Genomic DNA, 27,916 nt, shown 5'->3' with positions numbered 1-27,916 from the left:
CACTACACAGTGCTAAACTTGTCAATATGCTTCTAAGGAATTATTGTAAAAGGGTTTGCAGCATCTGGATCAGTCAACTTGCTGTAAACAAGCAAAACCCCGAGATTATCTTCTATGAACAATATATACCTATGGATACTTTACTGTAACTAGGTATCTGGAAAGTAGCTTAGACGTTTTATCACAGCGCTACAAATAGAATTGGTTACCACTGTAGTAAATTAGTGACCACTAAAGTTCAACATGGACTTTATTGTATGGCACTGAATGTTTACCGTATATATTCTAGTATAAGCATGATTTTTCGTGCTGAAAATGCTCCCCACGGCTCTCTGCCTGTCAATTCCTTCTCAGTGGTCTTCAACCTGCATACCTCCAGATGTTGCAAAACTACAACTCCCAGCATGCCCGGACAGCTATCGGCTGTCCGGGCATGCTGGGAGTTGTAGTTTTGATACATCTGGAGGTCCGCAGGTTGAAGACCACTGCGGCCTTCGTCATCATCCAGACCCCCCTTTAGTTTTCTACTCACCTCCCCTCGGTGGGAAGGAAGGGTGAGTTGGTCCGGGCCATCTATGCTGCAGGGACCGTCCGGTGAGGAGGTTTAGTCGTTCCGGGCTGTCCATCTTCACCGGGAGGCCCTCTTCTCCGCTCCGGAGCGACCCCAGACTAGTGACGTTGCCATGACGATGACGCAAAGGGACGTCCGTGCGCAGCAGACGTCCGTGATGTCCCTGCGCATGAACGTCCCTGTGCTTCGTCGTCAAGGCAACGTCACTAGTCAGGGGCCAGCCTAGAGCGGAGAAGAGGGCCTTCCGGTGAAGATGGACAGCCCGGAATGACTAACCCTCCCCACGGGACGGTCTCTGCAGCATAGATGGCCCGGACCAGCTCACCCTTCCTTCCCACCAAGGGGAGGTGAGTGGAAAACTAAAGGGGGGTCTGGATGATGACCAAGGCCGTAGTGGTCTTCAACCTGCGGACCTCCAGATGTTTCAAAACTGCAACTCCCAGCATGCCCGGACAGCCGATGGCTGTCCGGGCATGCTGGGAGTTGTAGTTTTGCAACATCTGGAGGTCCGCAGGTTGAAGACCACTGATGAAGGGATTGACAGGCGGTGATGATGAAGGGGCGGGGATGATGACGAGGGGGATGATGACAGGGTTATGATGACTGGATGATAATGACGGGGGTCTGGATGATGACAGGGTTATTATGACAGGGTGATGATGACAGGGTGATGATGATGGGGGTGTTAATGACGGGGGTCTGGATGATGACAGGGTTATTATGACAGGGTGATGATGACAGGGTGATGATGATGGGGGTGTTAATGACGGGGGTCTGGATGATGACAGGGGGGGATGATATATTTCCCACCTTAGGCTTATAGTTGAGTCAATAACTTTTCCTGGGTTTTTGAGGTGAAATTAGGGGCCTCGGCTTATATTCGGGTCGGCTTATACTCGAGTATATACGGTATGTGCTTTGCTGGGGGATCACCTTGCACCACTGTATTGTGAGTGTTTATTCTCTCAGCTTACACTATTCTATAAAGCTGCTCCATAGAGTTGGGAGCACCATGGTCAGCACTGATTAGAAGGCTGGGTTCACACAGTGTAAAATCTCCGGCACGTATTTATTTCATGTGCCGATTTTCAAAGTAAATGTGACTAAATTTTCCCGAATAATCGGCTGATATTTAGATTTTTATACTTTATATCTACAAGTTCTATACCATTTTATGTTCCATGAGTTAAAATAGTTTGAGAACCATTAACCCCTTAAAGGGGTACTACCGTGGAAACCTTTTTTTTTTAAATCAACTGGTGCCAGAAAGTTTTGTAAATCATTTGTAAATCACTTCTATTAAAAAAATCTTAATCCTTCCAGTACTTTTTAAGGGCTATATACTAAAGAGAAATCCAAAAAGAAATGCATTTCCTGTGATGTCCTGACCACAGTGCTATCTGCTGACCTCTGCTGTCCATTTTAGGAACTGGAGAAAATCCCAATAGCAAACATATGCTGCTCTGGACAGTTCCTAAAATGGACAGCAGAGGTCAGCAGAGAGCACTGTGGTCATGACATCACAGGAAATGCATTTCTTTTTTGATTTCTCTTTAGTATACAGCCCCTAAAAAGTACTGGAAGGATTAAGATTTTTTTTAATAGAAGTGATTTACAAATCTGTTTAACTTACTGGCACCAGTTGATTTAAAAAAAAAAGTTTTCCACGGTAGTACCCCTTTAAGGACCAGGCCAATTTTATTTTTGCATTTTCGTCCCCCCCCCCCCCCTCGCCTTCTAAAAATCATAACTCTCTTATATTTCCATCCACAGACCCATATGAGGACTTGTTTTTTACATCACCAATTTTACTTTGTAATGACATCACTAATTTTACCATAAAATGTATGGCGCAACCCAAAAAATTATTTATGTGGGAAAATTGAAAAGAAAACCGCAATTTAGCAAATTTTGGAAGGTTTTGTTTTCACGGTGTACACTTTATGGTAAAAATGACATGTTTTCTTTATTCTGTGGGCCAATATGATTAAAATGATACCCAGGTTATATGCTTTTCTATAATTGTAGCGCTTAAAAAAAATCTCAAACTAGTATGTTTGTAATTGCCCTATTTTGACCACATATAACTTTCTCATTTTTCTGTATACGGGGCGGTATGAGGGCACGTTTTCTGCAGCACCGTGATCTGCAGTACACTTTTGCTTAGGTTTTACTTTTTATTAATTTTTTATAAAAAAAATGTTGGGAATAAAATGTGACAAAAAAGCATTAATTTAGGATTTAAATTTAACATTTTTTTTTACCTCATCATGGCATCTGAGGGGTTAATGGTGGACATCCGCGCAATCGCGGATGTCCGCCATAACCAGCGGGTCCCTGGCTGCTGATAGCAGCCGAGACCTGACGTGCATGACGCTCCAGTGCCCGCTGTCATGGCAGAGCGTAAATGTACGTCATGGTGCGTTAAGTACCACAGCACCATGACATACATTTACGTCCATTGTCGTTAAGGGGTTAAGCCACAGATTCAAGAATTTGTCATTACCCATGCCACCCATTGTGCATTAAATGGTAGCTAATAATAATAATAATACTTCAATGGATTCCATTGAATATACGTTTCCAGATGGAAAAAAAACAACAACCATCGATACATTTCTTTATTGTTCTGAAAATATAGCTATGTTGTTATACAGTATATGTTACACTTGGAAATGTAATGGTTGTGTTTGTGTGTAACAAGCTTTGTCTTTGATGCTGAACTGGTTATGACAGTTTATTGGATGTGTTTTATAACCTTTCCTGGCTGTTAATTTGTGACTTAAAAGTGCCAAACTGATAAGTCAAGTAGGATTGGTCACATAAAGCCTTGCAAAAGAGGATAAATCCATCGTACTAAATGACTGTAGTAAGTTGTAGATATTGACTGAGCTGTGTATCCTACATATTAGTGCATGCATATGATGGGGAGTTATGCAAGAAGCAGGAATTCCTCTTTGGAGAGTGTCCCAGCCTCTAGGTAACTGTGTATATTGTGATACAGGCAACAATTATACACAATTTAAGCACAATTATGTCAGGGATATAATAGTTGTCTGTACCTTGGACCGGACTGGGGATGAAAACCAGCCCTGGAAATTATTGCATACCAGCCCCACAGCACTATGTCATTGTGCCAACCAATGGCCGCCGAGCACAGGCGTATCACTTTTTGTGGTTTTATATATATATATATATGTATGTATATATATATATATATATATATATATATATTGATATACCTGTCAGCTGATGGGTGAGATAGCCTGCAGGCTCCAGGAAGCACAGAATCCGGCCATCAACACCTAGCTTCTATACGTTGCTGCTATGTGAATGAATAAATTCACCATATGGATACACCTTAATAAAATGGGAATGGTTGGTGTCACGATGCCGGCTGGCAGGAGGTGGATCCTCTGTGCCAGAGAGGGATTGGCGAGGACCGCGCTAGTGGACCGGTTCTAAGCCACTACAGGTTTTCACCAGAGCCCGCCGCAAAGCGGGATGGTCTTGCTGCGGCGGTAGTGACCAGGTCGTATCCACTAGCAACGGCTCACCTCTCTGACTGCTGAAGATACTGAAGATAGGCGAGGTACAAGGGAGTAGGCAGAAGCAAGGTCGGACGTAGCAGAAGGTCGAGGCAGGCAGCAAGGATCGTAGTCAGGGGCAACGGCAGGAGGTCAGGAACACGGGCTAGGAACAGACAAGGGAACGCTTTCACTAGGCACTAAGGCAACAAGATCCGGCCAGGGAGTGCAGGGGAAGTGAGGTAATATAGGGAAGTACACAGGTGATCACACTAATTGGTAATTGGGAAGATTGGGCCAGGCACCAACATTGGTGCACTGGCCCTTTAAATTGCAGAGACCCGGCGCGCGCGCGCCCTAGGGAGCGGGGCCGCGCGCGCCGGGACAGGACCGACGGAGAGCGAGTCAGGTACGGGGACCGGGGTGCGCATCGCGAGCGGGCGCCACCCGCATCGCGAATCGCATCCCGGCTGGAGGCGGTACCGCAGCGCACCCGGTCAGTGGATCTGACCGGGGCGCTGCAGCAACGAGGATGAGGCGAGCGCTCCGGGGAGGAACGGGGACCCGGAGCGCTCGGCGTAACAGTACCCCCCCCCCTTGGGTCTCCCCCTCTTCTTGGGGCCAAAGAACCTGAGGAAAAAAAAGTCAATTTTTCCGTGATGAGGTCCGATGCACATTAGGAGGGGTTCTGTGCGGAAACGCATGAGACAGTCCAATCTTTTATTGTTAATACAATAGATGTAGAGGGGTCTGGCGAGACTGGTCACAGGGACGTAGAACCTGTTGATAAGAGAGGCCAAAAAAAATTTTCCTGCAGATCCGGAATCCAAGGAGACCATAGTAGAGAAGGAGAAGGTAGAGGCAGATATCCGCACAGGCACAGTAAGGCGTGGAGAAGCAGAGTTGACATCAAGAACTGTGTCACCTTTGTGCGGAGTCAGCGTACGTCTTTCCAGGCGGGGAGGACGGATAGGACAATCCTTCAGGAAGTGTTCGGTACCGGCATAGTACAGGCAAAGATTCTCCATGCGGCGTCGTGTCCTCTCTTGAGGTGTCAAGCGAGACCGTCAACTTGCATAGCCTCCGCGGCGGGAAGCACAGGAACGGATTGCAGAGGACCAGAGGAGAGAGGAGCCGGGGAGAAAAAACGCTTCGTGCGAACAAAGTCCATATCCAGGCGGAGCTCCAGACGCCATCCGGAAGAACGCATGTCAATGCGAGTGGCAAGATGAATGAGTTCATGTAGGTCAGCAGGAGTCTCTCGTGCGGCCAGAACATCTTTAATGTTGCTGGATAGGCCTTTTTTAAAGGTCGCGCAGAGAACCTCACTATTCCAGGACAACTCGTAAGCAAGAGCACGGAACTGAATGGCGTACTCGCCAATGGAAGAAACACCCTGTTCCAGGTTCAGCAGGGCAATCTCGGCAGAAGAAGCTCGGGCAGGCTCCTCGAAGACACCACGGACCTCAGCGAAGAAGGACTGGACTGTGGCTGTGGCAGAATCATTGCGGTCCCCATCAAACTTGTCCGGCAGGGACAAGCAGGGGTTAAGAACGGCCGGTTGCTGCGGAGGAGTTGCAGGAGCCGGCGGAGGAGATGGTTGTTGCAGCTGTAGCTGTGACTGAAGTTGCTGTATCTGCGGCAGCAGCTGCTGTGACTGAAGTTGCTGTATCTGCGGCAGCAGCTGCTGTAACTGTGACTGAAGACGCTGTGTCTCGGAGATCAAGTATGCCAGCTGTTGATCTCGTTGGGCGATCTTTACGCCAAATTTGTCCGGCAGGGACAAGCAGGGGTTAGGAAGGACCGGTTGCTGCGGAGGAGTTGCAGGAGCCGGCGGAGGAGATGGTAGTTGCAGCTGTAGCTGTTGCTGTATCTGCGGCTGCAGCTGCTGTATCTGTGACTGAATACGCAGTGCCTCGGAGGTCAAGTATGCCAGCTGTTGATCTCGTTGGGCGATCTTTAGGGCTAGCTGGGCGACCAGTGTAGGATCTTCAGCGGGATCCATGGCCGGATCTACTGTCACGATGCCGGCTGGCAGGAGGTGGATCCTCTGTGCCAGAGAGGGATTGGCGAGGACCGCGCTAGTGGACCGGTTCTAAGCCACTACAGGTTTTCACCAGAGCCCGCCGCAAAGCGGGATGGTCTTGCTGCGGCGGTAGTGACCAGGTCGTATCCACTAGCAACGGCTCACCTCTCTGACTGCTGAAGATACTGAAGATAGGCGAGGTACAAGGGAGTAGGCAGAAGCAAGGTCGGACGTAGCAGAAGGTCGAGGCAGGCAGCAAGGATCGTAGTCAGGGGCAACGGCAGGAGGTCAGGAACACGGGCTAGGAACAGACAAGGGAACGCTTTCACTAGGCACTAAGGCAACAAGATCCGGCCAGGGAGTGCAGGGGAAGTGAGGTAATATAGGGAAGTACACAGGTGATCACACTAATTGGTAATTGGGAAGATTGGGCCAGGCACCAACATTGGTGCACTGGCCCTTTAAATTGCAGAGACCCGGCGCGCGCGCGCCCTAGGGAGCGGGGCCGCGCGCGCCGGGACAGGACCGACGGAGAGCGAGTCAGGTACGGGGACCGGGGTGCGCATCGCGAGCGGGCGCCACCCGCATCGCGAATCGCATCCCGGCTGGAGGCGGTACCGCAGCGCACCCGGTCAGTGGATCTGACCGGGGCGCTGCAGCAACGAGGATGAGGCGAGCGCTCCGGGGAGGAACGGGGACCCGGAGCGCTCGGCGTAACAGTTGGTTATATTAACTTCCTGTTTGTGGCACATTAGTATATGTGAGGGGGGAAACTTTTCAAGATGGGTGGTGACCATGGCAGCCATTTTGAAGTTGGCCATTTTGAATCCAACTTTAGTTTTTTCAATAGGAAGAGGGTCATGTGACACATCGAACTTATTGGGAATTTCAGAAGAAAAACAATGATGTGCTTGGTTTTAACATAACTTTATTCTTTCATGAGTTATTTACAAGTTTCTGACCACTTATAAAATGTATTCAATGTTCTGCCCATTGTGTTGGATTGTCAATGCAACCCTCTTCTCCCAGTCTTCACACACTGATAGCAACACCACAGGAGAAATTCTAGCACTGACACTAGCTGACACTAACCAACATTGGATAGATCCCTCCAAGACTGTTGGAACACAAAAATTGATGGTATGGTGTGGTATATGGGGTGCAAAGATAGTGGGGCCATTCTTCATCAATGGAAACCTCAAGGCCACTGGATATGCGAAATTGCTACATGATGATGTGTTTTCCTCTTTATGCACTAAAGCTGGAACGTTCCCTGATCTTTGACAGCAAGATAGTGTACCACCACATTATGGGTGTCAGGTCCGAGCATTCCTAGATGAACAGTTTCCTGGAAAGTGGATTGGTCGTTGTGGGCTAGTTGAATGGCCCCCAAGGTTTCCCGATCTGACCCCCTTAGACTTTTATCTTTGGGGTCATCTGAAGGCAATTGTCTATGCTGTGAAGACACAAGATGTGCAGCACCTGAAACTACGGATACTGAAAGCCTGTGCTAGCATTTCTCCTGCGGTGTTGCTATCAGTGTGTGAAGAGTGGGAGAATAAGGTTGCATTGACAATCCAACACAATGGGCAGCACATATTGAACACATTTTATAAGTGGTCAGAAACTTGTAAATAAGTCATGAAAGAATAAAGTTACGTTAAAACCAAGCACATCATTGTTTTTCTTGTGAAATTCCCATTAAGTTTGATGTGTCACATGACCCTCTTCCTATTGAAAAAACAAAAGTTGGATTCAAAATGGCCGACTTCAAAATGGCTGCCATGGTCACCACCCATCTTGAAAAGTTTCCCCCCCTCACATATAATAATATACAAACAGGAAGTTAATATCACCAACCCTTCCCATTTTATTAAGGTGTATCCATAGAAATGGCCCACCCTGTATATCTCAGTGTTTATCAAACAATGTGTTGCAAGCTTTTTGTAAAACTACAGCTCCCAGCATTCCCTGACAATTTTGCAGCAGCTGGTGTCACACAGTTTGGAAACACTGATAGATAATTATAAATATCTTTCTTTAGATATGGAAAGTAGCATTTAATGCCTACGCACTCCTAGGATCGCATCGTAACGCACATCTTGTATGTGACATTGATGCGCATGCGCATGAAGACTCCGGGATCCATAGCTCAAGTCAGTCAGTGACGCGCATGGACAGGAGGCTTTCAGATCAGTCCGCGAATAGCCGGAGAATTGACGCGTGCTCATTATGCGGTTAAGGACTAGTGAGGGCACTGGCATGTTTCCTCCTATCAGAAGGGGGAAGCGAGTGATGTCAAATATGTGCAGGCGCTGTGAGAATGTTTACAAACAGAGAGGCTTGTGATGCAGGTGATCGCTGTTACTAACATCTAGGGCACAGGTCAGCATTTAAAATACTTTTTGTTGTTATTACAGCACTAGACACTTTGTGATGTAAAGCACCTTATGATGTTAGATACTTCATGATGCATCTCTTCAAGTAGTGGTTTGTGGATAAACTATTGTGGTTACTATGACCACACAATCACATATAAATGAACCAATGAGAATGTTTTAGGGATGTGGCTTTTTAATAATTCTAAGCACCTACACCTGTATTTGTACCAATCACAAATGTTTGTACCATGTATATATATATATATATATATATATATATATATGCACTATGTATTCATGCTATCCATGCTTGACAAAGGCTAGCTTATAGCCGAAACTTTGCACTGCTGGTAACCAATAAAAGACCACAGTTTTCTTTATATATTCTGCTGCTTCTTTCCTGTGGCCAACTTGTGCGTGGATGTTGATACACTGGACTGGTTATCCGGACGATCACTTGGGGCCTGGTGCTGTTCTTCACTTTTTCTACATATAAATATATATAAAGAGAGAGAGAGAGAGAGAGAGAGAGGGAGGGAGGGAGAGGGAGAGGGAGACAAGAAATGTATATTGAAGAGCTTGAAGGTTTGGAAATGTCCAGAGACCATAGGGGAGGAGCGGGTGCAAATTTGTCTGGGGCGCATGAAACTCCATCACACCACACTCACCACCTTAGGATCAGGAGCGATGGTGGTGGTGCCCTCTGCCACAAAGCGCAGTGGCTGCTTGTAGTGGTGATGGGTAGCAGGCATGCCGTGTCATACCACGCACTGGTTCAGAACCTCAATATTATGACGCCAGTTTGCAAAAGTTGGGGGCATCTGTTTCTACGCAGTGCACCTTTTCGATAAAAACGACACACTATCTCTATTTTGTAGGTCCATAGGGTTACAACAATACCCAATTTATATAGTTTTTTTTTTTTTTACAACTTTAGTCTTTGTACAAAAATGAATATGCTTAAAATTGTACTATGAATCTTATTTTTCTGTACATGGGGATGTATGAGGGTCATTTTTTGCGCTGTGATCTGTAGTTTTTATCGGTACCATTTTTGTTTTGATAGGACTTTTCAATTGTTTTTTAGATATTTTTTATGGTATTTGAAGTGACCAAAATGTGCAAATCTGATTAGTGCACTATTATGATTTTTGGGGCCCCTCTTTTAATTTTGCCCATGGCCACGCTAAGCTTAAAACCGGCCCTGTTGATAGGTACCATTAATGAACAGACGTTTTCAGGTCATTACAGAGATGTTCTATTAGTTTAAAGTCAGGGCTCTGGCTCATTCACAGAGTTATGCCCAAACCACTCCTGTGTTGTCTTGGCAGTGTGCTTAGGGTCATTGTCTTGTTTTAAGGTGAATCTTCAGCCCAGTCTAAGGTCCTGAACACTCAGGATCAGGTTTTCGTTAAAGGGAGTGTGTCATAAGTGAATGACTTATTGATTAAATCAGGTTTTTATAGTTTACCCTATTTTTTAAGACTTTTTTTGTGGGGATTATGGGTTCTTGGCCACCTCTCTTACCAAAGCCCTTCTTATCTGATCTGATCCATTTAATAATTTTGAAGGCCAAATAGGAACTTTCAGAACGGTAGAATTTTTTTGTACACTTTGCCAGATCTGTACCTTCACACAATATTGTATCTGAGGTCTATAGGCCATTATTTCCTCCTCATGTCTTGGTTTTTGCTCTGATATGCATTGGTATCTGTGGGATCTTATCTAGACAGGGGTGTGTCTTTCCATATCCTGTCCAATCAACTGAATTCACCGCAGGTCACTCCAATCAAGGCATAGGAACATCTCAGAGATGATCAAGAGAAGTGGGAGGCTCCCATACTTGTTCATGCAAAATTTAAGTTTTTAATTTTTAATACATTTTCAAGAAATACTAAAATTCCTACCTTTGTCATTATGGGGTATGGAGTTCAGAATGATGGAAACAAATAGATTTTTGTTTATTTTAGCACAAGGCCGCAACATAACAAAATGTGAAAAATATTAAAGGGTCTGAAAACTTTCGACATACACTGTACATGACATTGGTCGGATGTGCCCATTGTTCTCTGATATTATGTGTCACAACAGCATCTGTACGTGTGCCCCTAGGCTGTTTTTCCAGAGAACCTTATAAAAGGGATTTATTTCATTCCTGAAAACTGTGACCTTCATTGTGTCCCTGTGGTCCTGGTATAAGACTAAGCTTGCAGTTTTGATAAGAGTATCAGGCTAGCTTTCCACTACAAAAAAAACTGCCAGAAAAACTGCCTCACTGTCAGGGCCAGATAAAGGCTGCCTACATGGAGCACTATGTTATGATGATGACGTCCACCCCCGTCCCCCCCCCCCCCCCCCCACCACCACCACCACAAACAAGAATATTTTCCAGTAATTGGAAAATTGAATTGACAGCCTATTATAAACTATACCTCACAATACAGAACTCTTTAAGCAGAATGTTAAACATTAAGAGCAATGACTCATATTTTAAAGGGGTACTCCGGTGAAAAACTTTTTTTTTAAATCAACTGGTGCCAGAAAGTTAAACAGATTTGTAAATTACTTCTATTAAAAAAATATCTTAATCCTTCCTGTACTTATTAGCTGCTGAATACTACAGTGGAAATTCTTTTCTGTTTGAAACACAGAGCTGTCTGCTGACATCACGAGCACAGTGCTCTCTGCTGACATCTCTGTCCATTTTAGGAACTGTCCAGAGTAAAAGGAAATCCCCATAGAAAACATATGCTGTTCTGGACAGTTCCTAAAATGGACAGAGATGTCAGCAGAGAGCACTGTGCTCATGATGTCAGCAGAGAGCTCTGTGTTTCCAAAAGAAAATAATTTCCTCTGTAGTATTCAGCAGCTAATAAGTACAGGAAGGATTAAGATTTTTTTTAATAGAATTAATTTACAAATCTGTTTAACTTTCAGGCACCAGTTGATTTAAAAAAAAAAAAGTTTTTCACCGGAGTACCCCTTTAAGTCTTTCAACATTCTTCTCCCTGTTCTCATGATAGGTAGTGAGTTTTTTTTTAGGTTCAAATATCATTCAGTAGTGCCCTAAATATAAAAAATGCATAACATATTTAGTATTACCATGTGCAGAATTGTTAGAACTATTAAATGATTACATCCCTGATCCCACATGGTCAATGACATAAAGGAAACTAAATACCAAACATGGTACCGATAAAAATGACAAATCACATTGCAGAAAATAAGCCTCTATACAGCTATTTATGTAAAAAAAACTAAACATTTTTAGTATCATTGGAATTATACTGACCCATGGAATAAACTTAGCATGTCAGTTTTACTATATGGGGCATTCAGAAGAAATGATTGCCCCATTTTTTTCTTGGCTTATAACACATTATATGGTAAAAGGAAGGCTAGGTTCACACTATGGAATTTTTGAGTGGAATTCCGCTTTGAAATTCTGCTTGGAAATTCCAGTGCAGAGTCCTATTGTTGTTAAAGGGATACTCCGTCCCTGAGACACTTATCCCCTATCTAAAGGATAGGTGATAAGATGTCTCACCGTGGGGGTCCCGCCGCTGGGGACCCCCGCAATCTTGTATTCGCTACCCACCTGTTTGAGCTGCATGCCGCGGTGCAGGCTGACAAACAGCCGGGTTGCGACCACAGGGCCGGAGTATCATGACGTCATGACTCCGCCCCTGTGTGACGTCACCCCCCGCCCGCGCTATGCAACTCTATGGGAGGGGGCGTGACAGCCAGATTGCTTGCTGTGTATTATTGGGCATATACTTATATACTGTCATATAGTATATACATACCATAAAGCCTTATCTTAGGTATACACTTTAAATCTTTTGAAAACATTATAAATACAATACATTGCTATGGGAAATGGTAAACTACACAGGTTTTGGTAAAAACACATGCTGTTGTAGTTTTTGGCCATGGTGCAGACTTTAGAGAGTACTCCTTTCATATGAAACCTTCATGGCCCTCTATGAAGACAGAAGGGGACACCTTCTCTACCCAGTAAAATACAATATAATAATTGTAATATTACATGGCCACCACTCAGTTGAAAGGCTATTGAACTACTTGGGTGGCTGGAGCACACCTTGAAAAGATCCACACTTATACAACAGCTGTCTACTGACTCATAGAAGGGGCCTAAGCAGTGTTTCTCTCACAATGCATTAAATACCTGCAATTATAATATATTATTATAATTACAAATATATCACATGCTGTAATGTTTGTTTTGTCTTTGTTTTTTGTTTTTTTAATTCCTATAGTGGGCATTTCTCTTACGTTTATTTACATGCATACATCCTAAACAAGTATGACAGTTACTTTGGAGCCATTTGTTTAAAGGTGTAGTACAGCGAAAAATATCTTATTCCCTATCCAAAGGGATACATGGAGGGGGCGTGTCGGCCGGCAATCCGTGCAGGGGTCGGCATGCCCCCATTTAGCAGACTGCCGGGCCCCATTCTGGAGATCGTAGGAGGTTCCAGCGCTCGGACCCCCGTGATCTGTAACTTATCCCCTATCCTTTGGAAGTTATTTTTCTCTACACAACTCCTTTAATATTACTACAATCATTGTAACATTGTATCCACCTCACTTGAACGAATATATATATAACTGAATATAACATAACATGCGTAACAATTGCAGAACAATAGTGACAAGGGCATATTTAACCCCTTAAGGACCAAGGGCGTACAGGTACGCCCTTGGACCTGCTATCCTGATATAATGCGGGGTTACACAGTAACCACGCGTCATATCACGGCGGGCCCGGCGTCATAGTGAAGCCGGGACCCGCCTCTAATAGCGCGCAGTGCCGATCGCGGCACCGCCTGCTATTAACCCTTTAGCCGCGCGCTCAGAGCTGAGCCGCGCGGCTAAAAGTGAAACCGAAAGTGGCTGGCTAGCTCAGTCGGGCTGTTCGGGATAGCCGCGGCTAATCGCGGCATCCCGAACAGTTGACAGGACAGCGGGAGGGCCCCTACCTGCCTCCTCGCTGTCCGATCGCCGAATGACTGCTCAGTGCCTGAGATCCAGGCCTGAGCAGTCAAGCGGCAGAATCGTTGATCAATGGTTTCTTATGAGAAACCAGTGATCATTGATGAAGATCAGTGTGTGCAGTGTTATAGCCCCCTATGGGACCTATAACACTGCAAAAAAAAAGTGAATAAAGATCATTTAACTCCTCCCCTATAAAAAGTTTGAATCACCCCCCTTTTCCAATAAAAAAAAAAACACAGTGTAAATAAAAATAAAAATGAACATATATGGTATCACCGTGTGCGGAAATGTCCGAATTATAAAAATATATCATTAATTAAACCGCTCGGTCAATGGCGTGCGCGCAAAAAAATTCCAAAGTCCAAAATAGTGCATTTTTGGTCACTTTTTATATCATTTAAAAATGAATAAGTCCTATCAATGCAAAAATTGTACCGTTAAAAACTTCAGATCACGGCGCAAAAAATGAGCCCTCATACCGCCCCATACACGGAAAAATAAGGGGTCAGAAGATGACAATTTTAAACGTATTAATTTTCCTGCATGTAGTTATGATTTTTTCCAGAAGTCCGAAAAAATCTAATCTATATAAGTAGGGTATCATTTTAATCGTATGGACCTACAGAATAAAGATAAGGTGTCATTTTTACCGAAAAATGTACTACGTAGAAACGGAAGCCCCCAAAATTTACAAAACTGCGTTTTTTTTTCAATTTTGTCGCACAATGATTGTCACGATGCCGGCTGGCAGGTAGTGGATCCTCTGTGCCAGAGAGGGATGGCGAGGACCGCGCTAGTGGACCGGTTCTAAGCCACTACAGGTATTCACCAGAGCCCGCCGCAAAGCGGGATGGTCTTGCTGCGGCGGTAGTGACCAGGTCGTATCCACTAGCAACGGCTCACCTCTCTGACTGCTGAAGATAGGCGAGGTACAAGGGAGTAGGCAGAAGCAAAGTCAGACGTAGCAGAAGGTCGGGGGCAGGCGGCAAGGTTCGTAGTCAGGGGAGATAGCAGAAGTTCTGGTACACAGGCTTTAAACACACAAAACGCTTTCACTAGGCACAAGGGCAACAAGATCCGGCAAGGAAGTCCATGGGAGGAGGTTAGATATAGTCAGGGACCAGGTGGAAGCCAATTAGCTAATTGGGCCAGGCACCAATCATTGGTGCACTGGCCCTTTAAGTCTCAGGGAGCTGGCGCGCGCGCGCCCTAGAGAGCGGAGCCGCGCGCGCCAGCACATGACAGCAGGGGACGGGAACGGGTAAGTGACCTGGGATGCGATTCGCGAGCGGGCGCGTCCCGCTGTGCGAATCGCATCCCCAACGGCCATGACAGAGCAGCGCTCCCGGTCAGCGGGACTGACCGGGGAGCTGCAGGGAGAAAGACGCCGTGAGCGCTCCGGGGAGGAGCGGGGGCCCGGAGCGCTAGGCGTAACAGTACCCCCCCCCTTAGGTCTCCCCTTCTCTTTGTCCGGTAACTGCCTCCCCTGGGATGAGGACACCGGGAAAGGATGGAGGGATTCCTCAACGGCAGGCAGAACAGCAGGAGTAGGAATGGGGAGAGAGGGCAGAGGGCGAGACCTGGCACGGGGCAGTGTGACACCAGGACGAGGGCCATGAGGGGACACAGAGGCTTGCCTGATGGGACTGGGAGGGGGGGAGAGGCATTTCCTGTGGCAGGCAGAGTCCTTAATGACCTTAGGGGGACCGGATACAGGAGGAACCACAGGGTCACGGCAGGGAGTACTGGGAACCGGTTGAAGGCAGTCCTTGGAACAAGAGGGACCCCAACTCTTGATCTCCCCAGTGGACCAATCCAGGGTTGGGGAATGGTGTTGAAGCCAGGGTAGTCCAAGGAGAACTTCAGAAGTGCAATTAGGAAGGACAAAAAATACAATTTCCTCGTGATGAGGTCCGATGCACATTAGGAGGGGCTCCGTGCGGTAACGCACGGTGCAATCCAACCTGGCTCCGTTGACCGCGGAAATGTGGAGTGGCTTGACAAGACGGGTCACCGGAATGCGGAATTTATTCACTAAGGACTCCCGAATAAAATTCCCAGAAGCTCCAGAGTCCAGGCAGGCCACGGCTGAGAGGGGAGAGCTGGCTGAAGTAGAAATCCGAACAGGCACCGTGAGACGTGGAGAAGCCGACTTAGCATCAAGAGACGCCACACCCACGAGAGCTGGGTGCGAGCGTGCGTTTCCCAGACGTGGAGGACGGACTGGGCAATCCACCAAAAAATGTTCAGTACTGGCACAGTACAGACAAAGATTCTCTTCCTTACGGCGATTCCTCTCTTCCAGGGTCAGGCGAGACCGATCCACTTGCATGGCCTCCTCGGCGGGAGGCCTAGGCGCAGATTGCAGTGGAGACTGTGGGAGAGGTGTCCAGAGATCTAAGTCTTTTTCCTGGCGGAGCTCTTGATGCCTCTCAGAAAAACGCATGTCAATGCGAGTGGCTAGATGAATGAGTTCATGCAGGTTAGCAGGAGTCTCTCGTGCGGCCAGAACATCTTTAATGTTGCTGGATAGGCCTTTTTTAAAGGTCGCGCAGAGAGCCTCATTATTCCAGGATAGTTCAGAAGCAAGAGTACGGAATTGTATGGCGTACTCGCCAACGGAGGAATTACCCTGGACCAGGTTCAGCAGGGCAGTCTCAGCAGAAGAGGCTCGGGCAGGTTCCTCAAAGACACTTCCAATTTCCGAGAAGAAGGAGTGTACAGAGGCAGTGACGGGGTCATTGCGGTCCCAGAGCGGTGTGGCCCATGACAGGGCTTTTCCAGACAGAAGGCTGACTACGAAAGCCACCTTAGACCTTTCAGTAGGAAACTGGTCCGACATCATCTCCAAGTGCAGGGAACATTGCGAAAGAAAGCCACGGCAAAACTTAGAGTCCCCATTAAATTTGTCCGGCAAGGACAGGCGGAGGCTAGGAGTGGCCACTCGCTGCGGAAGGGGTGCAGGAGCTGGCGGAGGAGATGGTTGTTGCTGCTGTAGCTGTGACTGTACTTGCTGTAGTTGTGACTGGAGTTGCTGTGTCATGGTGGTCAAGTACGACAGCTGGTGATCTTGTTGGGCGATCTGACGAGCTTGCTGGGCGACCAGCGTAGGGAGGTCAGCGACAACTGGCAGAGGAACTTCAGCGGGATCCATGGCCGGATCTACTGTCACGATGCCGGCTGGCAGGTAGTGGATCCTCTGTGCCAGAGAGGGATGGCGAGGACCGCGCTAGTGGACCGGTTCTAAGCCACTACGGGTATTCACCAGAGCCCGCCGCAAAGCGGGATGGTCTTGCTGCGGCGGTAGTGACCAGGTCGTATCCACTAGCAACGGCTCACCTCTCTGACTGCTGAAGATAGGCGAGGTACAAGGGAGTAGGCAGAAGCAAAGTCAGACGTAGCAGAAGGTCGGGGGCAGGCGGCAAGGTTCGTAGTCAGGGGAGATAGCAGAAGTTCTGGTACACAGGCTTTAAACACACAAAACGCTTTCACTAGGCACAAGGGCAACAAGATCCGGCAAGGAAGTGCATGGGAGGAGGTTAGATATAGTCAGGGACCAGGTGGAAGCCAATTAGCTAATTGGGCCAGGCACCAATCATTGGTGCACTGGCCCTTTAAGTCTCAGGGAGCTGGCGCGCGCGCGCCCTAGAGAGCGGAGCCGCGCGCGCCAGCACATGACAGCAGGGGACGGGAACGGGTAAGTGACCTGGGATGCGATTCGCGAGCGGGCGCGTCCCGCTGTGCGAATCGCATCCCCAACGGCCATGACAGAGCAGCGCTCCCGGTCAGCGGGACTGACCGGGGAGCTGCAGGGAGAAAGACGCCGTGAGCGCTCCGGGGAGGAGCGGGGGCCCGGAGCGCTAGGCGTAACAATGATTTTTTTTTCCGTTTCACCGTAGATTTTTGGGCAAAATGACTGACGTCATTACAAATTAGAATTAGTGGCGCAAAAAATAAGCCATCATATGGATTTTTAGGTGCAAAATTTAAAGAGTTATGATTTTTTAAAGGCAAGGAGCAAAAAACGAAAATGCAAAAACGGAAAAACCCCCGGTCCTTAAGGGGTTAAAGGGGATCTTTCACCAGCGTCCCCTGCTCTAACCCGCAGATACAGGGTAATAGACCAATAATATGTATGGGCACTGTGTAATACTTTATTTACCCTGTGGGAAAGCTGCAGGGAAATAGAAATACCAAATTTTCCTACAGATCACAGTGGATCCCTGGGGGTTCTAGCAGTAGTATACCTTGTGATCAGCTTATTCTTAAAGAAGAAGTATCATGCATAAAAACATATCCCCTCTCCAATATATCTCTATGGGAGAGCCGAGATAGCCGAATGGCTCTCCCATAGAAATATATGGAGGGAGCATGACTAAACACAGGGATATATGATTCACTCTGAATTGCTGTGCCGTTTCAGAGAAATCATAGTTGTAATCGTGTGTGTGACTGGGCCATGAGTCATCGGCACGGTCCGGCAACCCTGATTGACGCATTTCTACCTATTTGCATATAGGAAAAATCTGATGACTCTGTGACTCAGTGCTCCATTACCGGTTGAATAAACTATGATTTCTCTGGTATGGCACAGCCATTCATAGTGAATGATAGATCCATGTAATAAGCGAGTAACCGATTCTCTTTAAGTTTTGCTACAAATGTTTAGCACATGTGTATAGAACTTTACAAAAACCTCTTATCTTGCAGTGCATTGGAATGAGCTCAGCTTGGTCTTTGTTGGTGTTTATTTTCCTTTTAATCTGTATATTGTATGTGTCCTCAGAATGACACTAGGATCCAAGAGTCTAGAGTCGGCGTATATATTGTTTGATGTATTATTCCTTTCGTCTTGCTTGGACCTGAGCTTTTGTTGTCTGTCCTTAGTTTGGCATTTAAACTTTTGCAATTGTTGATGTCACGATGCCGGCTGGCAGGAGGTGGATCCTCTGTGCCAGAGAGGGATTGGCGTGGACCGTGCTAGTGGACCGGTTCTAAGTCACTACTGGTATTCACCAGAGCCCGCCGCAAAGCGGGATGGTCTTGCTGCGGCGGTAGTGACCAGGTCGTATCCACTAGCAACGGCTCAACCTCTCTGACTGCTGAAGATAGGCGCGGTACAAGGGAGTAGACAGAAGCAAGGTCGGACGTAGCAGAAGGTCGGGGCAGGCAGCAAGGATTGTAGTCAGGGGCAACGGCAGGAGGTCTGGAACACAGGCTAGGAACACACAAGGGAACGCTTTCACTAGGCACAAGGGCAACAAGATCCGGCGAGGGAGTGCAGGGGAAGTGAGGTATACATAGGGAGTGCACAGGTGAAGACACTAATTGGAACCACTGCACCAATCAGTGGCGCAGTGGCCCTTTAAATCGCAGAGACCCGGCGCGCGCGCGCCCTAGGGAGCGGGGCCGCGCGCGCCGGGACAGGACCGAGGGAGAGCGAGTCAGGTACGGAAGCCGGGGTGCGCATCGCGAGCGGGCGCCACCCGCATCGCGAATCGCATCCCGGCTGGAGGCGGTATCGCAGCGCACCCGGTCAGTGGGTCTGACCGGGGCGCTGCCGTAGCGAGGATGTTGCGAGCGCTCCGGGGAGGAGTGGGGACCCGGAGCGCTCGGCGTAACAGTACCCCCCCCTTGGGTCTCCCCCTCTTCTTAGAGCCTGAGAACCTGAGGACCAGACTTTTATCTAGGATATTGTCCTCAGGTTCCCAGGATCTCTCTTCAGGGCCACAGCCCTCCCAGTCCACTAAAAAAAAAAAGTTTTTCCTCTGACCTTTTTGGAGGCTAGTATCTCCTTTACGGGGAAGATGTCTGAAGAACCGGAGACAGGAGTAGGAGAAATAAGTTTGGGAGAGAAACGGTTGATGACGAGTGGTTTAAGAAGAGAGACATGAAAGGCATTAGGAATACGAAGAGAAGGAGGAAGAAGAAGTTTATAAGAGACAGGATTAATTTGGCACAAGATCTTGAAAGGACCAAGATAGCGTGGTCCCAATTTGTAGCTGGGAACACGGAAGCGGACATATTTAGCGGAGAGCCATACCTTGTCTCCGGGAGAAAAAATGGGGGGAGCTCTTCTTTTCTTATCAGCAAACTTCTTCATGCGTGATGAAGCCTGTAAGAGAGAATTTTGGGTCTCTTTCCATATGGTGGAAAGATCACGAGTTATTTCATCCACAGCGGGCAAACCAGAGGGCAAGGGAGTAGGGAGGGGGGGAAGAGGGTGACGGCCGTACACCACGAAAAATGGGGATTTGGAAGAAGATTCAGAGACTCTGAAGTTGTACGAGAATTCGGCCCATGGAAGGAGATCTGCCCAGTCATCCTGGCGGGAGGAAACAAAATGCCGTAAATAATCACCCAGGACCTGGTTAATTCTTTCTACTTGCCCATTGGATTGAGGATGATAAGCAGAAGAAAAGTTTAATTTAATCTTGAGTTGTTTACAGAGAGCCCTCCAGAATTTAGACACGAATTGGACGCCTCTATCCGAGACGATCTGCGTGGGCAACCCGTGAAGACGAAAAATGTGTACAAAAAATTGTTTAGCCAACTGAGGAGCTGAAGGAAGACCAGGAAGAGGAATAAAATGTGCCATCTTGGAAAATCGATCAACGACCACCCAAACAACAGTGTTGCCACGGGATGGGGGTAAGTCTGTAATAAAGTCCATACCAATCAGAGACCAAGGCTGTTCGGGGACAGGCAGAGGATGAAGAAGACCAGCAGGCTTCTGGCGAGGAGTCTTATCCCGGGCACAGACAGTACAGGCCCGCACAAAATCAACAACATCCGCCTCCAGAGTCGGCCACCAATAGAAACGAGAGATGAGTTGCAAGGATTTCTTGATGCCCGCATGGCCTGCGAGATGGGAGGAGTGACCCCATTTGAGGATTCCGAGGCGTTGGCGTGGAGAAACGAAGGTCTTCCCTGGAGGAGTTTGCCTGATGGAGGCTGGAGAAGTGGAGATCAGGCAGTCAGGAGGAATGATGTGTTGCGGAGAGAGCTCTACTTCCGAGGCATCCGAGGAACGAGAGAGAGCATCGGCCCTAATGTTCTTATCGGCAAGGCGAAAGTGAATTTCAAAATTAAACCGGGCAAAGAACAGAGACCACCTGGCCTGGCGAGGGTTCAGCCGTTGGGCAGACTGAAGATAGGAGAGATTCTTGTGATCGGTGTAAATAATAACTGGAAATTTTGATCCCTCCAGCAGATGCCTCCATTCCTCAAGTGCTAATTTAATGGCCAGTAGCTCTCGATCCCCGATGGAGTAGTTCCTCTCCGCCGGAGAGAAGGTCCTAGAAAAAAAACCACAAGTAACAGCATGCCCAGAAGAATTTTTTTGTAGAAGAACTGCTCCAGCTCCTACTGAGGAGGCATCAACCTCCAATAGGAAGGGTTTAGATGGGTCAGGTCTGGAGAGCACGGGAGCAGAAGAAAAGGCAGACTTGAGCTGTTTAAAGGCGTCTTCCGCTTGAGGAGGCCATGACTTAGGATTGGCGTTCTTCTTGGTTAAAGCCACGATAGGAGCCACAATGGTGGAAAAATGTGGAATAAATTGTCTGTAATAATTGGCGAACCCCAAAAAACGTTGGATAGCACGGAGTCCGGAGGGGCGTGGCCAATCTAAGACGGCAGAGAGTTTGTCTGGGTCCATTTGTAGTCCCTGGCCAGAGACCAAGTATCCTAGGAAAGGAAGAGATTGACATTCAAACAGACATTTCTCCATTTTGGCATAAAGTTGGTTGTCTCGAAGTCTCTGAAGAACCATGCGGACATGCTGGCGGTGTTCTTCTAGGTTGGCAGAAAAAATCAGAATATCGTCCAGATACACAACAACACAGGAATATAAGAGATCACGAAAAATTTCATTAACAAAGTCTTGGAAGACGGCAGGGGCGTTGCACAGGCCAAAGGGCATGACCAGATACTCAAAGTGTCCATCTCTAGTGTTAAATGCCGTTTTCCATTCGTCCCCCTCCCTGATGCGGATGAGATTATAAGCACCTCTTAAGTCCAGTTTGGTAAAGATGTGGGCACCTTGGAGGCGATCAAAGAGTTCAGAGATAAGAGGTAGAGGGTAGCGGTTCTTTACCGTGATTTTATTAAGTCCGCGGTAGTCAATGCAAGGACGTAGGGAGCCATCTTTTTTGGACACAAAGAAAAATCCAGCTCCGGCAGGAGAGGAGGATTTGCGGATAAACCCCTTTTTTAAATTTTCCTGGATGTACTCAGACATAGCAAGAGTCTCTGGGCCGGACAGAGGATAAATTCTGCCCCGAGGTGGAGTAGTGCCCGGGAGGAGGTCAATAGGACAGTCATAAGGCCTGTGAGGAGGTAGAGTCTCAGCTTGTTTTTTGCAAAACACATCAGCAAAGTCCATATAGGCCTTAGGGAGACCGGTTACAGGGGGAACCACAGGGTCACGGCAGGGAGTACTGGGAACCGGTTTAAGGCAGTCCTTGAAACAAGAGGTACCCCAGCTCTTGATCTCCCCCGTGGACCAATCCAGGGTTGGGGAATGGCGTTGGAGCCACGGTAGTCCAAGGAGAATTTCGGAAGTGCAATTGGGGAGGACCAAGAACTCAATTTTTTCTTGATGAGGTCCGATGCACATTAGAAGGGGCTCCGTGCGGTAACGTATGGTACAGTCCAATCTTTCATTGTTAACACAATTGATGTAGAGGGGCCTGGCGAGACTGGTTACCGGGATGTTGAACCTGTTGATGAGAGAGGCCAAAATAAAGTTTCCTGCAGATCCGGAATCCAAGAAGGCCATAGTAGAGAAGGAGAAGGTAGATGCAGATATCCGCACAGGCACAGTAAGACGTGGAGAAGCAGAGTAGACATCAAGGACTGTCTCACTTTTGTGCGGAGTCTGCGTGCGTCTTTCCAGGCGGGGAGGACGGATAGGACAATCCTTCAGGAAGTGTTCGGTACCGGCACAGTACAGGCAGAGATTCTCCATGCGGCGTCGTGTCCTCTCTTGAGGTGTCAGGCGAGACCGGTCAACTTGCATAGCCTCCACGGCGGGAGGCACAGGAACGGATTGCAGAGGACCAGAGGAGAGAGGAGCCGGGGAGAAAAAACGCCTTGTGCGAACAAAGTCCATATCCTGGCGGAGCTCCTGACGCCTTTCGGAAAAACGCATGTCAATGCGAGTGGCAAGATGAATGAGTTCATGTAGATTAGCAGGAATTTCTCGTGCGGCCAGAACATCTTTAATGTTGCTGGATAGGCCTTTTTTAAAGGTCGCGCAGAGGGCCTCATTATTCCAGGATAGTTCAGAAGCAAGAGTACGGAATTGTATGGCGTACTCGCCAACGGAAGAATTACGCTGGACCAGGTTCAGCAGGGCAGTCTCAGCAGAGGAGGCTCGGGCAGGTTCCTCGAAGACACTACGAATTTCCGAGAAGAAGGAGTGTACAGAGGCAGTGACGGGGTCATTGCGGTCCCAGAGCGGTGTGGCCCATGACAGAGCTTTTCCAGACAGAAGGCTGACTACGAAAGCCACCTTAGATCTTTCAGTAGGAAACTGGTCCGACATCATCTCCAAGTGCAGAGAACATTGTGAAAGAAAGCCACGGCAAAACTTAGAGTCCCCATCAAATTTATCCGGCAAGGATAGTCGTAGGCCTGAAGCGGCCACTCGCTGCGGAGGAGGTGCAGGAGCTGGCGGAGGAGATGATTGCTGAAGCTGTGGTAGTAGCTGCTGTAGCATCACGGTCAGTTGAGACAGCTGGTGGCCTTGTTGCGCTATCTGTTGTGACTGCTGGGCGACCACCGTGGTGAGGTCAGCGACAACTGGCAGAGGTACTTCAGCGGGATCCATGGCCGGATCTACTGTCACGATGCCGGCTGGCAGGAGGTGGATCCTCTGTGCCAGAGAGGGATTGGCGTGGACCGTGCTAGTGGACCGGTTCTAAGTCACTACTGGTATTCACCAGAGCCCGCCGCAAAGCGGGATGGTCTTGCTGCGGCGGTAGTGACCAGGTCGTATCCACTAGCAACGGCTCAACCTCTCTGACTGCTGAAGATAGGCGCGGTACAAGGGAGTAGACAGAAGCAAGGTCGGACGTAGCAGAAGGTCGGGGCAGGCAGCAAGGATCGTAGTCAGGGGCAACGGCAGGAGGTCTGGAACACAGGCTAGGAACACACAAGGGAATGCTTTCACTAGGCACAAGGGCAACAAGATCCGGCGAGGGAGTGCAGGGGAAGTGAGGTATACATAGGGAGTGCACAGGTGAAGACACTAATTGGAACCACTGCGCCAATAAGTGGCGCAGTGGCCCTTTAAATCGCAGAGACCCGGCGCGCGCGCGCCCTAGGGAGCGGGGCCGCGCGCGCCGGGACAGGACCGAGGGAGAGCGAGTCAGGTACGGAAGCCGGGGTGCGCATCGCGAGCGGGCGCCACCCGCATCGCGAATCGCATCCCGGCTGGAGGCGGTATCGCAGCGCACCCGGTCAGTGGGTCTGACCGGGGCGCTGCCGTAGCGAGGATGTTGCGAGCGCTCCGGGGAGGAGCGGGGACCCGGAGCGCTCGGCGTAACAGTTGATTTGAGAATGAGTTAAGTTTAGTATGTGCCTGGAATACAACTTGTGTCTGTGCATTGCAGAAGCATATTAAAAACTAAAAGTGTAAGTGCACCCTTAGTACACCAGCATTAATATAAATCGAGATTTTCCTAGCTACCGTGACGGAAAATATAAGTTATATGAAGACAGGAGGCGAGTATCTTGCATTAAACCTTTCTTTTAATGCCCATAGCAGAAAATTATAGAAAAATTCATTTTATCAACATATAGAAAACATTTCATCAAAACTACAACTCCCAGCAGCCCCTGGACTCCTCCTCCCCTGGGTCGGCGACCCTATATAAGGGGCTGCCTGGATCTCCTCCTCCTCTTTCTTTCGTGCGAACTCCGGAACAGTGCACGGCTTCTTGTCACCCCTTAAGCACTCCGACGGCAAACGAACTCCATTACTGGAAACTGGATTTCAGGGCCAACTAGGCCTCAATCAACTGTGTTTCAACTGGAACAAAAAACAGAACGGCTGTCACTCAGGGACTCCTCAGTTTCTTCTGCGTAGATACAGGTTCCGATCCTCAATAGCCTGAAACGAGAAAGAACACCGTAACAGGGATGGGTAGGGAGGGAAGATACTCGCCTCCTGTCTTCATTTAACTTATATTTTCCGTCACGGTAGCTAGGAAAATCTAAATTTATATATCAGACAGGAGGCTCATATCTTGCAAGTTTAAAGCTAAGGCATGAAACAACTTACAATTGCGTGGTCTGCAATGGCAAGAGATACTCAACCCCAAGTGCAGTTGTGCACCTATACTGGGGTGGAGCTCCTGCACTTGTGGTCCGTTGCTATGGGCGATCCCCAGCATGAAAATATGCATACAATGGAGGATGCCTGCAAATGGTCACAAGTACCACAAAAGCATCCTACACATGATAAACGTGTGGATGCATGAAATTTAAACATTAAACAAATTTACCGATGTGGTCTAAAATAGCAGATGAACTTCAACCCCAAGTGCAGTTGTGCACTGTAAGCTGGGGTAGAGGTCCTGCATTTATGGACCACAATATAGGTTCACTACTGTGGTAGATGTAACAATGACATTAACTAACCCTCAAAACTGATGTTAAAATTGAGACATTAGCCAGTATATCCTTATATTAAGGACATACCTGAGCCCGCACACCAACGCCAAGGTTTCTCAGACGGTACGGGTCCTAACAACTAACCTAACTGTGCATGATAGGCAAACCAAGGAACCAAATTACAGCAGCATTAGGCCTAGGCTTGTAGACTGCTCCCAGGTTAGCTCCAGTGTGACTATGCACACGTACAATGGGAGATGGAGAGACCGGCTACAAGCCCCACCCTGGTTGGCTAGATATAGTGCCGGCCTCATAGGGGAAACCTTAATGCTACCCAGTATGATAAAAAGGGTGCATTAGTATAAACTTTAGACATGAAACAACTTACAATTGCGTGGTCTGCAATGGCAAGAGATACTCAACCCCAAGTGCAGTTGTGCACCTATACTGGGGTGGAGCTCCTGCACTTGTGGTCCGTTGCTATGGGCGATCCCCAGCATGAAAATATGCATACAATGGAGGATGCCTGCAAATGGTCACAAGTACCACAAAAGCATCCTACACATGATAAACGTGTGGATGCATGAAATTTAAACATTAGACAAATTCACCGATGTGGTCTAAAATAGCAGATGAACCTCAACCCCAAGTGCAGTTGTGCACTGTAAGCTGGGGTAGAGGACATGCATTTATGGACCACAATATAGTGCATTGTGGTCCATAAATGCAGGACCTCTACCCCAGCTTACAGTGCACAACTGCACTTGGGGTTGAGGTTCATCTGCTATTTTAGACCACATCGGTGAATTTGTCTAAAGTTTAAAGCTAAACAAGTTTGAACAAGAAAGCACAAACAGACACCTCAGAGGATAGACACAGAAACGTGTTCCTGTGGCCTAAAATAGAACTGCCTAAAGGTCGTCTCAGACGACCAATCATCCGCCAATAAAAGGTCTGAGAGTGATCCTCCTGACGTGACCACCTTGGTGGCCATAGCCCCTCTAGAAGAGTGGGAACCAAAAAGAGAAATGTCAATTCCAGCCATTTCCATGGCCGACCTCACCCACCTGGCCAAAGTAGCCGAGGTTACCGGAAGATGAGGCTTGACATAGGATATTAACAATTGATTATGACTAGCAGACCGCAATATTGCAGTCCGCGACTCGTACATCTGCAGACATCGAACCACTTTGAACGCTGCGTCTAAAGGGTTGATAGCGCGCAGCACAGCGACCACGTGCTACGCGCTATTAGCTATGGGTCCTGGATGTTGCTAGGTGCTGGGCCCGACCCGTTATGACTCGGGGCCATGCCCTGGCCCTGCGTTATAGAAAGGGAGAGGACCCAGGACGTACCGGTACGTCCTGGGTCGGGAAGGGGTTAAAGGGGTACTCCAGTGAAAAACATTTTTTTTTATTTTTTTTTTACATCAACTGGTGCCAGAAAGTTAAACAGATTTGTAAATTATATCCACAGAAGAGAAAGAAAGCAGAGCACTCACCAGTGTCCTCTCTTGCAAGCAGCTTTTATTTCAGTGTTCCGTTCACAACCATCAGGTCTCAGGTACACATCGGGGGGATACAGACAGGGGAGTGCGACAGTGGGATGTGGGGGTATCCGCTAGGTGACGGGCCGTTGCACGCCGAAGCGCTTCTCCAGACCAGGAATGATGAGGTCACAGGAAAAGGTGTGCTTTATGTGAGCAAGGTAGCTCTGACGCTGCAGGTATGTGCAGCACTATTGGTTAGGCTACCTAGGTGTGCAACAAATAATATAAACATATAAAATGTGATTAAAAGCAACAATTTAGCATGTGAGAATCATATATACTGCATGTATATTTAGATCAAAGCACTATACTCTTGTTTTTAATTTAATCCAAGAGGACCAGTGGCATCCATCCGGATTATCCATTTTGCCTCATTCTTAAGGAGCTGCTGGTGCTTGTTTAACCCTTTAGCTGAAGTGGTTACATGCTCAATCCCAGCAAAGCATAAAGCCTCTGGGTTGTTGTCATGACATTCTTTCATATGGGAAATCAAGCGAGGTGCACCTGTACCAGTGACCAGGGACCTGAAATGTTCCCTAACTCTGTGGTACAGGGGGCGAATAGTTTTTCCGACATAGAAATACCCACAGGTACAGATTAAGCAATACACTACGTTAGTAGTTTTACATGTAATCATTTGTTTAACTTGAATATGGTATCTCCTAGTTGTAAAATGTTGTATTTTCCATTACATTTGCATTGTTTACAGGACCCACACGGAAAAATACCTATAGGGCGGCTATCCATCAGCCAATTCTGTTTTTGTTTCTTCTGTTTTCTATTTTTATTATAATAATCTTGTATTGTAAGATTCTTACGGTGGGTGATTATAGGAGGGTGTTGTGTTAATTGTGACAAATCAGCTGTTACGCCGAGCGCTCCGGGTCCCCGTTCCTCCCCGGAGCGCTCGCCTCATCCTCGTTGCTGCAGCGCCCCGGTCAGATCCACTGACCGGGTGCGCTGCGGTACCGCCTCCAGCCGGGATGCGATTCGCAATGCGGGTGGCGCCCGCTTGCGATACGCACCCCGGTCCCCGTACCTGACTCGCTCTCCGTCGGTCCTCTCCCGGCGCGCGCGGCCCCGCTCCCTAGGGCGCGCGCGCGCCGGGTCTCTGCGATTTAAAGGGCCAGTGCACCAATGTTGGTGCCTGGTCCAATCTTCCCAATTACCTATTAGTGTGATCACCTGTGCACTTCCCTATATTACCTCACTTCCCCTGCACTC

The 27,916-nt window shown here is 47.9% G+C and overlaps 1 protein-coding gene across 6 annotated transcripts in view; it reads left to right on the top strand.

The window, feature by feature from the left end:
* MYRIP (myosin VIIA and Rab interacting protein) overlaps positions 1 to 27,916 on the top strand; it is a 717,726-nt gene that overhangs the window by 5,819 nt on the left and 683,991 nt on the right. The window contains exon 1 of one of the 6 annotated variants that reach the window (XM_056520620.1): positions 809 to 918. The exons of the other annotated variants lie outside the window; for them this stretch is intronic. The gene's annotated coding sequence lies outside the window, so the exon portion shown is untranslated. Of the gene's footprint in view, positions 1 to 808; positions 919 to 27,916 lie in introns of those variants that run through there. 6 annotated transcript variants of the gene reach the window in all.

This window comes from Hyla sarda, chromosome 5 (genome assembly GCF_029499605.1).
Source record: "Hyla sarda isolate aHylSar1 chromosome 5, aHylSar1.hap1, whole genome shotgun sequence".
In the NCBI taxonomy this organism is placed as follows: Eukaryota; Metazoa; Chordata; class Amphibia; order Anura; family Hylidae; genus Hyla; species Hyla sarda.
Note: the sequence above shows the minus strand (reverse complement) of the source record. Positions and strands in the feature narration are given on the sequence as shown.